General features: G+C 40.0%; 3 protein-coding genes and 1 pseudogene across 7 annotated transcripts in view; 2 read left to right on the forward strand and 2 right to left on the reverse strand.

Annotated features, from left to right (window-relative positions):
- Positions 1-11016, reverse strand: part of LOC113650187 (B-cell receptor CD22-like) — a 1781460-nt gene that overhangs the window by 1130109 nt on the left and 640335 nt on the right. The gene's annotated exons all lie outside the window — the stretch shown is intronic.
- LOC113663360 (antigen WC1.1-like) overlaps positions 1-11016 on the forward strand; it is an 870979-nt gene that overhangs the window by 835607 nt on the left and 24356 nt on the right. The gene's annotated exons all lie outside the window — the stretch shown is intronic.
- Positions 1-11016, reverse strand: part of LOC113663456 — a 644552-nt pseudogene that overhangs the window by 157200 nt on the left and 476336 nt on the right.
- The window catches only part of LOC113663459 (B-cell receptor CD22-like), a 157486-nt gene that overhangs the window by 48169 nt on the left and 98301 nt on the right, over positions 1-11016 (forward strand). The gene's annotated exons all lie outside the window — the stretch shown is intronic.

Below are 11016 nucleotides of genomic sequence, written 5' to 3' on the forward strand. Positions count from 1 at the left end.
CAAATTAGTAAAATAATCATTTAAAATGATTATTCTTTCTAATCCTGAAGCCTGGAGTAAATGTGTGTTTATTAATTTAAACATTTAATTGGAAATTAAATACTAAAAATTCTAGAATATAGCAAACATTATGTAATATTACTTAAAATTATTAATAAATAAATTTATACATGAGTAGAGCTCCGTATACTTGGCCCACAATATATTCACCTTGGTTTATCTCTTATACCACAGCTTATACATATATATACACAGTCACTTCCTGTGTTTGAATTGTTTCTCAAGCTAAACAAAAAACTATAAACACTCAGAAAATTTGTATTATTAACTTTATTAACATAAAAGTAGATCATAGCGAATGATCTTCTCAGCTGTCCTCACTGTCCTCTGTAGGGTCTTGTGACCCTAGATGGTGCAGTTCTCACACCAATGATGCAGCTGCTCAGGATGATCTCAAAGGTCCCTCTGTAGAATGTGGTCAGGATGGGGTGAGGGAGAAAGGGGGAGAGGGAGATGGGCTTTCCTCAGTCTTAGTAAGAAGTAGAGACACTGCTGTACTAACTTGCTGATGGAGTTAGTGTTGAGTGACCAATTTAAGTTCTGAGAGAGAGAGAGAGAGAGAGAGAGAGAGAGAGAGAGAGAGAGAGAGAGATGAAGAGAGAAGTGAAAACTGTTAGGCACCTTCGATCTGAAGCTAGGACTGTTAAATATAAGATCTCTTGTATCTAAAGCTCTTATGGATAATGAGATGATTACAGATCAGAAGTTTAGTTTTCTGTGTTTAACAGAAACATGCGTCAAACCAAACCAGTTTGTATTACAAGTATTGTAGCTCCACTTAAAAGGAACGTAATTAGAGAGAGAGAAAATTTGCACTTTGGTATAATGACAAAACACAAAATTGTAAAATAATCTGCTAGGAAATTAGAATGTAAATGGTCTCAAACTAAATTATCAGTATTTCGATTAGTATGGAAGGAAAGCAAACATAATAATAAACACTATTCAGGAGTTGTGTTTGTGTTTTTATTTATGGGTTTATATATTTTGGGTTAGATTTGTGTGGTTTTGTATATTTTATTCTTTTAGTAGTAGTAGTAGTAGTAATAATAATAATAATAATAATAATAATAATAATAATAATAATAATAACAACAACAACAATACTACTACTACTACTACTACTACTACTACTACTACTACTAATAATAATAATAATAATAATAATAATAATAATAATAATAATGATACAGCAGTTTCCTAACAGCACCCTCAGCAGGTCAGTTAAGAGAACAAACACATTTCACTAAACAGAAATCTCAGTTAGGAAATTGTGTGTGTGTGTGTGTGTGTGTGTGTGTGTGTGTGTGTGTCTGTGTGTGTGTGTGTGTGTGTGTGTGTGTGTGTGTGTGTGTGTGTAGAAGGGATGTGTAACTGATGTAGTTACAGTGTGTTTATCAGTGTGTGTATCTGCTCTGTGCAGCTGTCAGGAATTAATGCTGTACGACAGCCGAGTGTTTCCTCTCTCTGACATCAGTGTGTGATGTGGTCGACTCTCATCAGAGACAGAAGGCGGAGCTCTGTTCATCAGTCACACACCACAGAGACAGGAGGTGGAGCTCTGCTCATCAGTCACACACCTCAGAGACAGGAGGTGGAGCTCTGTTCATCAGTCACACACCACAGAGACAGGAGGCGGAGCTCTGTTCATCAGCTCTGACGTTATTTTTATATATATGGAGAAAGTGAAAGATGCCTCATCTGATTTGTTATTGAGGCTGTGTGATGATTTCCTCTCGTCTTTCTAATAAGGTAACAGTGAGTGTGATTGGCGGCCGTCTCTCTCCCTCTGTCTGTCTCTCTGTCTGTCTCTCTGTAGGGGGCTGAATGAGGGGATACACTTCTCTCAGTCTCTCTGGGCGAGTGGAGGTGAACACATCGTGTACAGCGAGGAGGGAGATGGAAATCTGTCTGACTTTAATTCTTCTCTCATCCACACTCACACTCACAGCAGCTGGTAAGTTCACACTGATTATTCACACGAAAACATCACACACTTCTCACTTTAACAGTAGGGACCAGTTTTAATCATGACATGAAGAAAGTTTCCTGGAGTGATTGTAACTTTATAAACAGTGAAAGTGTTTTATCTTTATAGAATATAAAAAGCTGTACATGAGAGTACACACATCATCCTCAGGGTTTGTTCTGAGGCCTCACTTATAAAATCAGAGAGAGATTAATGTTTAGAGTTTAGACATGATTTATTGTGAGTATATGTGTTTGTGTGTGTGAGTGTGTGTGTGTGTGTGTGTGTGTGAGTGTGTGTGTGTGTGTGTGTGTATTTGTGTGTGTTTGGGTGTGTTTTTGCGTGAGTGTGTTTCTGTGAGTTTGTGTGTGTGAGAGAAAATGTGTTTGTGAATGTGTGTGAGTGAGTGTGTGAGTGTGAGAGAGTGTGTTTGTGTGTGTGTAAGTGTAAGTGTTTGTGTGAGTGTGTGTGTCTGTGTGTGAGTGAGTGTGTGTGTGTGAGTGTGTGTGTTTGTGTGCGAGTGAGGGTGTGTGTGTTTGTGTGCGAGTGTGCCAGTGTGTGTGTTTTTGTGTGTGTGTGAGTGAGCAAATGTGTTTGAGCGTGTGTGTGTGTGTGTGTGCGAGTTTGTGAGTGTATATGTGTGTGTGTGTGTGTATGTGTGTGTGCAAGTGTGTGCGTGTATGTGTGTGTGTGAGTGTGTGTGTATGTGTGTGTGTGTGTGTGAGTGAGCGTGTGTGTGAGTGTGTGTGTGAGTGAGTTCGTGAGTATGAACGAGTGTGTTAGTGTGTGTGTTATAGTGTGTGTGTTTGTGTGTGAGTGAGTGTTATTGAGTGAGTGTGTGTTAGTGTTTGTGCGTGCGTGAGTGATTGATTGAGTGTGTATGAGAGAGAGATATAGATTGTAAATATCTCTCTCTCTCTCTCTCTCTCTCTCTCTCTCTCTCAGACACTGTGAGGTTGGTGAATAATGGAAGTCGCTGTGCTGGGAGAGTGGAGGTTCTTCATGATGAACAGTGGGGAACAGTGTGTGATGATTACTGGGATATGAGAGAAGCAGCAGTGGTGTGTAGAGAGCTTCGCTGCGGGGAGGCTGTAAATGTGCGGTATGTTGCTCACTTTGGAGAAGGATCAGGACCAATCTGGATGGATGATGTGGACTGTAGAGGATCAGAGTCGACACTGAAGGACTGTCGGTCAGCAGAGTGGGGGAAACATGACTGTAGACACGATGAAGATGCTGGAGTCACCTGCTCAGGTAAACTGGTTTTATCTGTAAGATTTAAAATATGTCCTAAAAATATCTTTAAAAAAAATGTCTATGTTTAACTTCTAAAATAAACATTTAACAGACTGCATCATGAGCATCTGGTGTAAAGTTCAATTTGATGAACAATGTCTCATTTTATAATAATAATAATAATAATAATAATAATAATAATAATAATAATAATAAAATGTTCCTCTTAACTGATTTTAATTGTTTTTATTTCTTTATTTGTTTTCAGTTACACTATAAATTCATGAGTTATTCCTGCTTATAGTAATAGATTATTAATAAAGGTTGTTAAACTTCTCTTGTATACCAACTTCTGCCTATAACATTTACACTTTGCTTTAATTTGATTTAACTCAGCGGTGTCCAATCTTATCCACAAAGGCCAGCGAGGGTGCAGGTTTTCATTCCAACTAAGCAGAAGCCATACCTGATTCCACCTTATTAATCAGTTGTTCTTGGCTCTGATTAGACACTGGTGTGGCTTCTGCTTCATTGGAATGAAAACCTGCACCCACACCGGCCCTTTCCGGATAAGATTGGACACCGCTGATTTAACTGAACCAACAGAGAGCTCGGATTATTACTGGTCAGTTTATCCCTCAAACTCTGGCCATGTTTTCTTTACAGCACAAAACAATTAACACAATGTGAATATTAAACCAATGATGATTTTTTTATTTTTAAATTCAAATCAAAATAACTCAAAAGCATGTTAAATTACATTATATCCAGTTACCTGACATTGCCTTGGTGTCCTGAGGCTACATTACAATGTGAACACTGTTAGAGCGTGATATAAAATATTAACATGTAAAATAACAACATGCACTGGATCAAGTGCTGATGATTAATGAGTGTGGAAGAACTTGAAGTTCTTAAAGAACTCGATTCCTGACATTTAGGTCTGTGAACTACATGCAGGTTTATTATAATAATATAAATGAATAAAACTGATTTAATCTACAGAACACGACTCTGAATACGAGGAATTTTCTCTGTTTACATGTTGATGTTCTTTTTGGACTGAAGTCACTGATTCTGATTACGTCACACTGTAATAGTTCTGACTCTTGAACACTATTTCTGTAAATTTATCAAATCAAATCAAATTTTATTTGTAACATACACATACATACAGGGTACGATATGCAGTGAAATACTTTATGCACTTTTCCGGTATAAGAATAAAAACTTTTAAAAAAGTATAAAAAATGCAACAAAAAAAAAGAGAATAAAATAATAAGAAAGTTTAAACTATATAAGAAAACTATAAAAAACTAACTATAAAAAAAACTATATAAAAATATGAAATATATGGAGAATATGAAGAAATAATGTATACATAATGTTTAATGTTCATATCTGTGTTTTAATGTAGAACATGAAGCTGAGAATAGTGATGACACCATTAGAGCTGATCAGAAGACAGTTATACAGACAGGTATGATAATAATGTAACAGAACTGTAATTTTAGTGATGAACACAATCATAAATAACTTCAAAGTAGATTTAATGTCATTGTTTACAAAGAGAACCAAGAACCAGAGTGTGATGATACTGTTACCATGTCTCCATACACTTCTGTACACATCTCTCTCTCTCTCTCTCTCTCTCTCTCTCTCTCTCTCTCTCTCTCTCTCTCTCTCTCTCTCTCTCTCTCTCTCTGTGCGCATGCGTGAGCGAGTGAGCGTGGACGGAGCGTGTGAGCGTGTAGTGAAGGTGTGAGTGAATACTCTATCTTTATTGCTTTTTCTTTATGTTGTATGGTGTGTGTTTTGATTGAGCATAGAGCTGTGTGTGTGTGTGTGTGTGTGTGTGTGTGTGTGTGTGCGTGCGTGCGTGCGCGCGCGTGCGTGCGTGCGTGAAGCGTTGTAGCGGCTCGTGCCGAGGTCGGCACGAGCCTTTACCTTTTACTTTTCCTTGCTTTCGGCGTCATGGCTCTCACAAACCTGACGCAGAAACATGGGTTTAAATTGTTACCGACTGTCGCGTGCACCGTAGAAGAGTGCGCCTCAGCGGTAGCCAAGTTAATCGGCAGGAGGAGCATTGTTTCTGCCGGCCGAATGAACAAGGCAGTGGTAATGTTTGTGGATGAAGTTCACAAGGTTGAGTTTGTGGTCGCTAAAGGGGTTGTGATTAAGGACTCGCTAGTTAAAGCTTTTCCCCTCAGTAGCCCCTCGAGAAGGGTTATTTTGTCCAATGTTCCCCCCTACATAGACAATAAGGTGCTGCTAGAACAACTGGCTAGATTTGGGAAACCGGTGTCTGATATAAAGCTGAGTACAACAGGCTATAAAGACCCTGAGATGAGGCACATTTTGTCTTATAGGAGATACGTATACATGATTTTAAACAACAGGGATGAAGATCTGAACATAGTGTTTAAAATCAAGGTAAATGGGGAGGAATTTGTTATCTTTGCTACCTCTGGAGTGTTGAAGTGTTTTGGGTGTGGTCAGGAGGGACATATGTTCAGGAACTGTCCTGAGAAAGAGGTTGATGGTGGTAAGGAGACAGAAATACAGAAAGAAAAAGTCAAGCATGTCAATGAGGAGAGCAGTGTACAGACAGAACTGCAGGAAGAAATAAAACAGCAAAACAGTAATACGGAAGGTCAAGTAGGAGTGGAGAACACAACTGGACCAGAAGAAAAACAGATGGAGACAGGACAGGAAAATCTGAAAGCTAATGATAAACCAGAACAGAACATAGAGGCGGTCATAAACCAGAGTAGTGAGGAGTCTGTAGCCACAGACAACACGGATCTGATCACAGCTGATGCAGGTTTCACTGTGGTCAGATCCAAAAGAAAGTCTAAAGTAAACAGCAGTGGCCCACAGACTAGGAAGAAAGGGCTTGTCGAGACAGAACAGGAAATTCTAATTGTAAACAGTCAAGAAGCAGTGATGGAGTCGGGCAGTGAGCAAGACACCACAGACTCAGACAGTAATGAAGACAAACATAATGAGGGACAAGCAGGTACACATACAGCTAAAGAGATAAGAAGCTTCACACACCAAGAAGTTTATCGTTTAAAAAAGCTTGTAACAAAAACAAGACAGGATTTGCTGTGCGATGGTGATGAAAGTGCATAACTTACTACTATGTGACGTAATGCTAGTTTTTTCTATGTTATACTTTTTCTCATGTCGGATTTTAACATTGCTTCTTTAAATATACGTGGAGGAAGGGATGTTAAAAAAAGAACAGAACTATATGAATTGATGAGACTGAAGCACATAGATGCAATGTTTGTACAGGAAACACACAGTGACAGTGAAAATGAATCCAAATGGATGATGGAATGGGAAGGTGAAGTTGCTTTAAGTTCACTAAGTTCAGTAAGCGCCGGAGTGGGCATTCTGTTTGCAAAACATTTCATACCTGAATCCTACACCACACAAGAGATCGTTGCTGGTAGACTGATGTTGGTTAAAGCAAAATATGAACTTTTTAATCTTGTATTTATTAACATCTACGCTCCAACTAACGGCCCTGAACGAGTTTTGCTTTTAAATAAATTATGTGAACTTTTATCCAACTGTGATTTTAAAGACTATCTGTTTCTAGGAGGAGATTTTAACTGCACTCAAAATGATTCCGTGGACAGAAACCACACGGAACCCCACACAGCATCAAAGTATGCACTTACACGTCTGATAAAAACCCATGATCTGGTAGATGTGTGGAGAAGGCAACATGGGAATGAGAAACAATACACATGGGTACATTGTAGAGACAATTTTATTTCGTTAGCTAGATTAGACAGATTTTATTGTTTTAAACATAATTTCAATGATTTCTCCTCCTATAGACAGTGGTGGGACCATGGGAAGATTTTAATCCAGCAGCTCTGTCAGGAGTACACTGCCAACGTCACAAGGGACATCACCAAGTCATTAAGAGAGCTGGAGATAGATATTGTGGAACTCCAGGCCTTGACTGAGTCCACAGGAAATAGAGGACATTTTGAGAACCTCAAGGCAAAAAAAGCTTTAATGGTGGATCTATTGGGCACAAAAGCACAAGGAGCTCTCGTCCGTTCTCGCTTCAAGGGAGTAAACGAAATTGATGCCCCCTCACGGTACTTCTTCGGTCTGGAGAAGAAAAACGGACAGAGCAGACTCATGCACACACTACGGACAGCAGACGGTCAAAACATAACCCACAGTAGTGACATCAGACGGTACGCCACACAGTTCTACAGGGATCTGTATGACAACAAGTACAGTGACAATCAAGAACTACTAGAGGTTTTTCACAGAGGGCTCCCAAAGGTCCCCCCTGAGGAGAATGCTGCACTGGATGGCCTGCTGGTTCTAGAGGAGCTGCAGGCCGCCCTGAACACAATGGCAGGAGGGAAAGCACCAGGTATAGACGGCCTGCCAGCGGAATTCTTCAAGTTTTTCTGGCAGGAACTGGGGGAAGACCTGCTAGAAGTTCTCACCGAAAGCTGTGAGGAAGGCTGTCTACCCCTGAGCAGCTGGAGGGCCATACTCGCACTTCTGCCCAAAAAAGGTGATCTACAGGACCTCAAGAACTGGCGTCCAGTGTCACTATTATGCACGGACTACAAGATCATGTCGAAAGTGCTGGCGTACCGTCTCAGGAATGTTATGGACTCCATAATTCACGTCGACCAGACTTACTGTGTACCCAATAGATCCATCATTGATAACGTTTCTCTGATTCGGGACATTTTGGATGTCTCCAGCTCATTGGCAAATTATCTTGGTCTGATTTCACTGGATCAAGAAAAAGCTTGAGTGTGTTCACGGTGTGTGTGTGTTCACTGCTGTGTGTGCACTTTGGATGGGTCAAATGCAGAGAACGAATTCTGAGTATGGTTTACTATACTTAGCCGTATGTCACGTCACTTTATTTTTATTTATTATTTAAAGAGAAGGACAACTATTATAGGACTATTAAGGACAAATATATCATTTAGAACATAGGAGAACAAAGAGATTAATACATACATATATATATATATATATATATATATATATATATATATATATATATATATATATATATAGTCATAGTAATAATATTAATATTAGATGTGAGCGGCCCCCATACCTCACTACCATACAACAGAATAGGTTCATTATTGATTTGTAAAGTTTGAGCCAGATCAGAATATGGATTTGTTTTTTGATTGTATAGAATCTCCTGTGTGTTTCTCTGTCAGCTCATTCACTGCTAGACTGAAATTTCCTGTGGAACTCATTTTCAGTCCCCAGTAATTGTCCTCATTGCAGGGTTCTATTTTGTGTGTTCTTATGTTGAAGTATGGTGTGTTTCTCTGATTTCTGGATCTTTTTTGAAAGACTTTAGGTCTTTTTGAGGTTGGCTGTCAGGACCCACGTCTGTCAGTGCTGCTGCAGCAGGTCCAACTTCTGCTGTAGACCCTGAACACTGGGGGACAGCAGGACCAGGTCATCTGCATACAGCAGGAATCTGACCTCTGTGTCCTGTAGATTGAGACTGGGTGCTGCTGAGAGTACAATATGGAGGCCAAGTCATTTGTATATATATATATATATATATATATATATATATATATATATATATATATATATATATATAAAACAGTGTTGGGCTTAGGTAGTAACCCTGTCTCACTCCACACTCCTGAGGGAAGAATTGTGTGCTTTTGTTTCCGATTTTAATTCTGTACTTGTTGTTCATGTACATTGATTTGATGATGTCATAGGTTTTACCTTTTACCTTTTACCTTTTCTTACCTTTTACCTAAGAAATTTTAGAATAAACCTTTGTAATCAAAATTTTTGGAAATCTATGAAGCATACAACTATTTTGTTCTTGTTTTGGTTACCATGGTGGTCAATTAGTGTGTGTAGGGTGTAAATATGATCACTGGTGCGGTGATTTGGTATGAATCCAACTTGACTTTTACTCAAGACACTATGTTTCATAAGGAAGTCTATAATTCTCAGATTAATGATGCTGCATAAAGCCTTCCCCAGGTTACTGTACACACAGATGTCTCTGTAATTATCAGGTTCGAATTTATCTCCACTTTTCAATGAAGTTTAGATGCACACACCGAGGCCGATGGAGGGACATGGCGGCACAGCTAGAGAGGGCCGAGTGACGTTCACAGCTGAGCAATAGGGCTAAGCAACGTCCACAGCCGAGCAATAGGGTCGAGCGATGTCCACTGCCGAGCAATAGGGTCGAGTGATGTCCACTGTCGAGCAATAGGGCTGAGCGATGTCCAAAGCCGAGTGGAAGGGCCGAGAGACATCCACAGCCGAGCAGAAGGGCCGAGCAGAAGGGCCGAGCACAATGGACCAGAATGGGACCAGAATGGGAAGGAGGGTGGGCGGGAAAGATCCTCTGCCACAGGCCTGCAACACCCCCTGTGGAACAGAAGTGAGGTGACATCCTCCACGGAAAACCAGGAAGTGAAGTAATGTCCCCCACCAGAAAAGGTGCGGGGGTGATGCCACAGGACACCACAAAAAAAAGGACAAAACCAGGCTGGTGACATCCTCCTTGGAACAGAAGTGAGGCAACATCCTCCTCGGGGAACCGGTAGTGGAGAGGAGTCCCTCACCGGATAAAATGCAGAGCGATGTCACCGAAAAAAAGGAAAAGCTAGGGAAAAACAGTCAGACTGGAGGAACAGTCCAGGAGGAGAAAGAAAAAAATGCTCCCAATAAGCTATCCTGCTGGGTCTGAGTTTGGGAAGAATCATTCTGTCACAACCAGGAGGAGGAAGACAGTCCCAGATACAGGATAGCTTCAAATAAACAGGGTTTAATAAACAATAATACATTGAACAGGAATACAGATGAAAACTAAACAGGACAAAGGACGAGGAAGAACAACATATACTGATGATGATTCCGCACTGTCATCGGCAACGGTTTAATAGACATGATAATGAACACATAGGGAACAGGTGTGTAGAGACGGGGAGGAGTAAACAAGAGTGGGACAGACACGTAACATGGAACATAAACAGAAGCAGTGGTAGGATGTTTTTTGGTGGTAGAATGTTAATGGATGGGATGATTACTTCTTTATAGTTAGAGGGACAGTGAGTGATTTATTTACTGCAGGTTTCCTGGATAATGATAATGTCTGTGTCTTTTGTGCTATATTTAAATTCACAGGTTTTAATTTTGTACCCTAAAAGTAAAGATGTAATGCCCTGAAAGTTCCACATAGAAATTGAAAGTGGTTTCATATGAAGAGAAAAGATGGAATCAGGTTACAAATACAAATAGTTTTTAAGGCGGAGTCAAACCTGTATGGATTAAAGCATGCTTTCACAAATCATGTAAACAAATTATAGAGATACATATATGTATATACATACACACTCACACATACATATACATACAAATTGTGTGTGTGTACTGTTGTTTTTAGTGAATATGATCAGCTCATTAGTGTGGTGCATATGAGGTTGAGCAGGTGTTTGAGTTCTACCACTTCTGTTGGTCTGGGGTTGTTTTGTATGTTCACTACAGCAGCATATCTCTGTTGCTGTGACTGTTGGGTGGGTCTGGGTGGTGGGGGCATTTGGCTGTTACTGGAGTGTCTATATGGGCTGGCGACTCCTGTACTTGGGCTGCTCTGGGTGTATGTCTGTGTTGTTGGTGCCACTTATGATGGTGATGGTCTAGTAGCTGTGATTTTATGTTCAATGGTGGTGAGTAGGGTGGTCTGTGGA

Source organism: Tachysurus fulvidraco, chromosome 19 (genome assembly GCF_022655615.1).
Source record: "Tachysurus fulvidraco isolate hzauxx_2018 chromosome 19, HZAU_PFXX_2.0, whole genome shotgun sequence".
Classification (NCBI taxonomy): domain Eukaryota; kingdom Metazoa; phylum Chordata; class Actinopteri; order Siluriformes; family Bagridae; genus Tachysurus; species Tachysurus fulvidraco.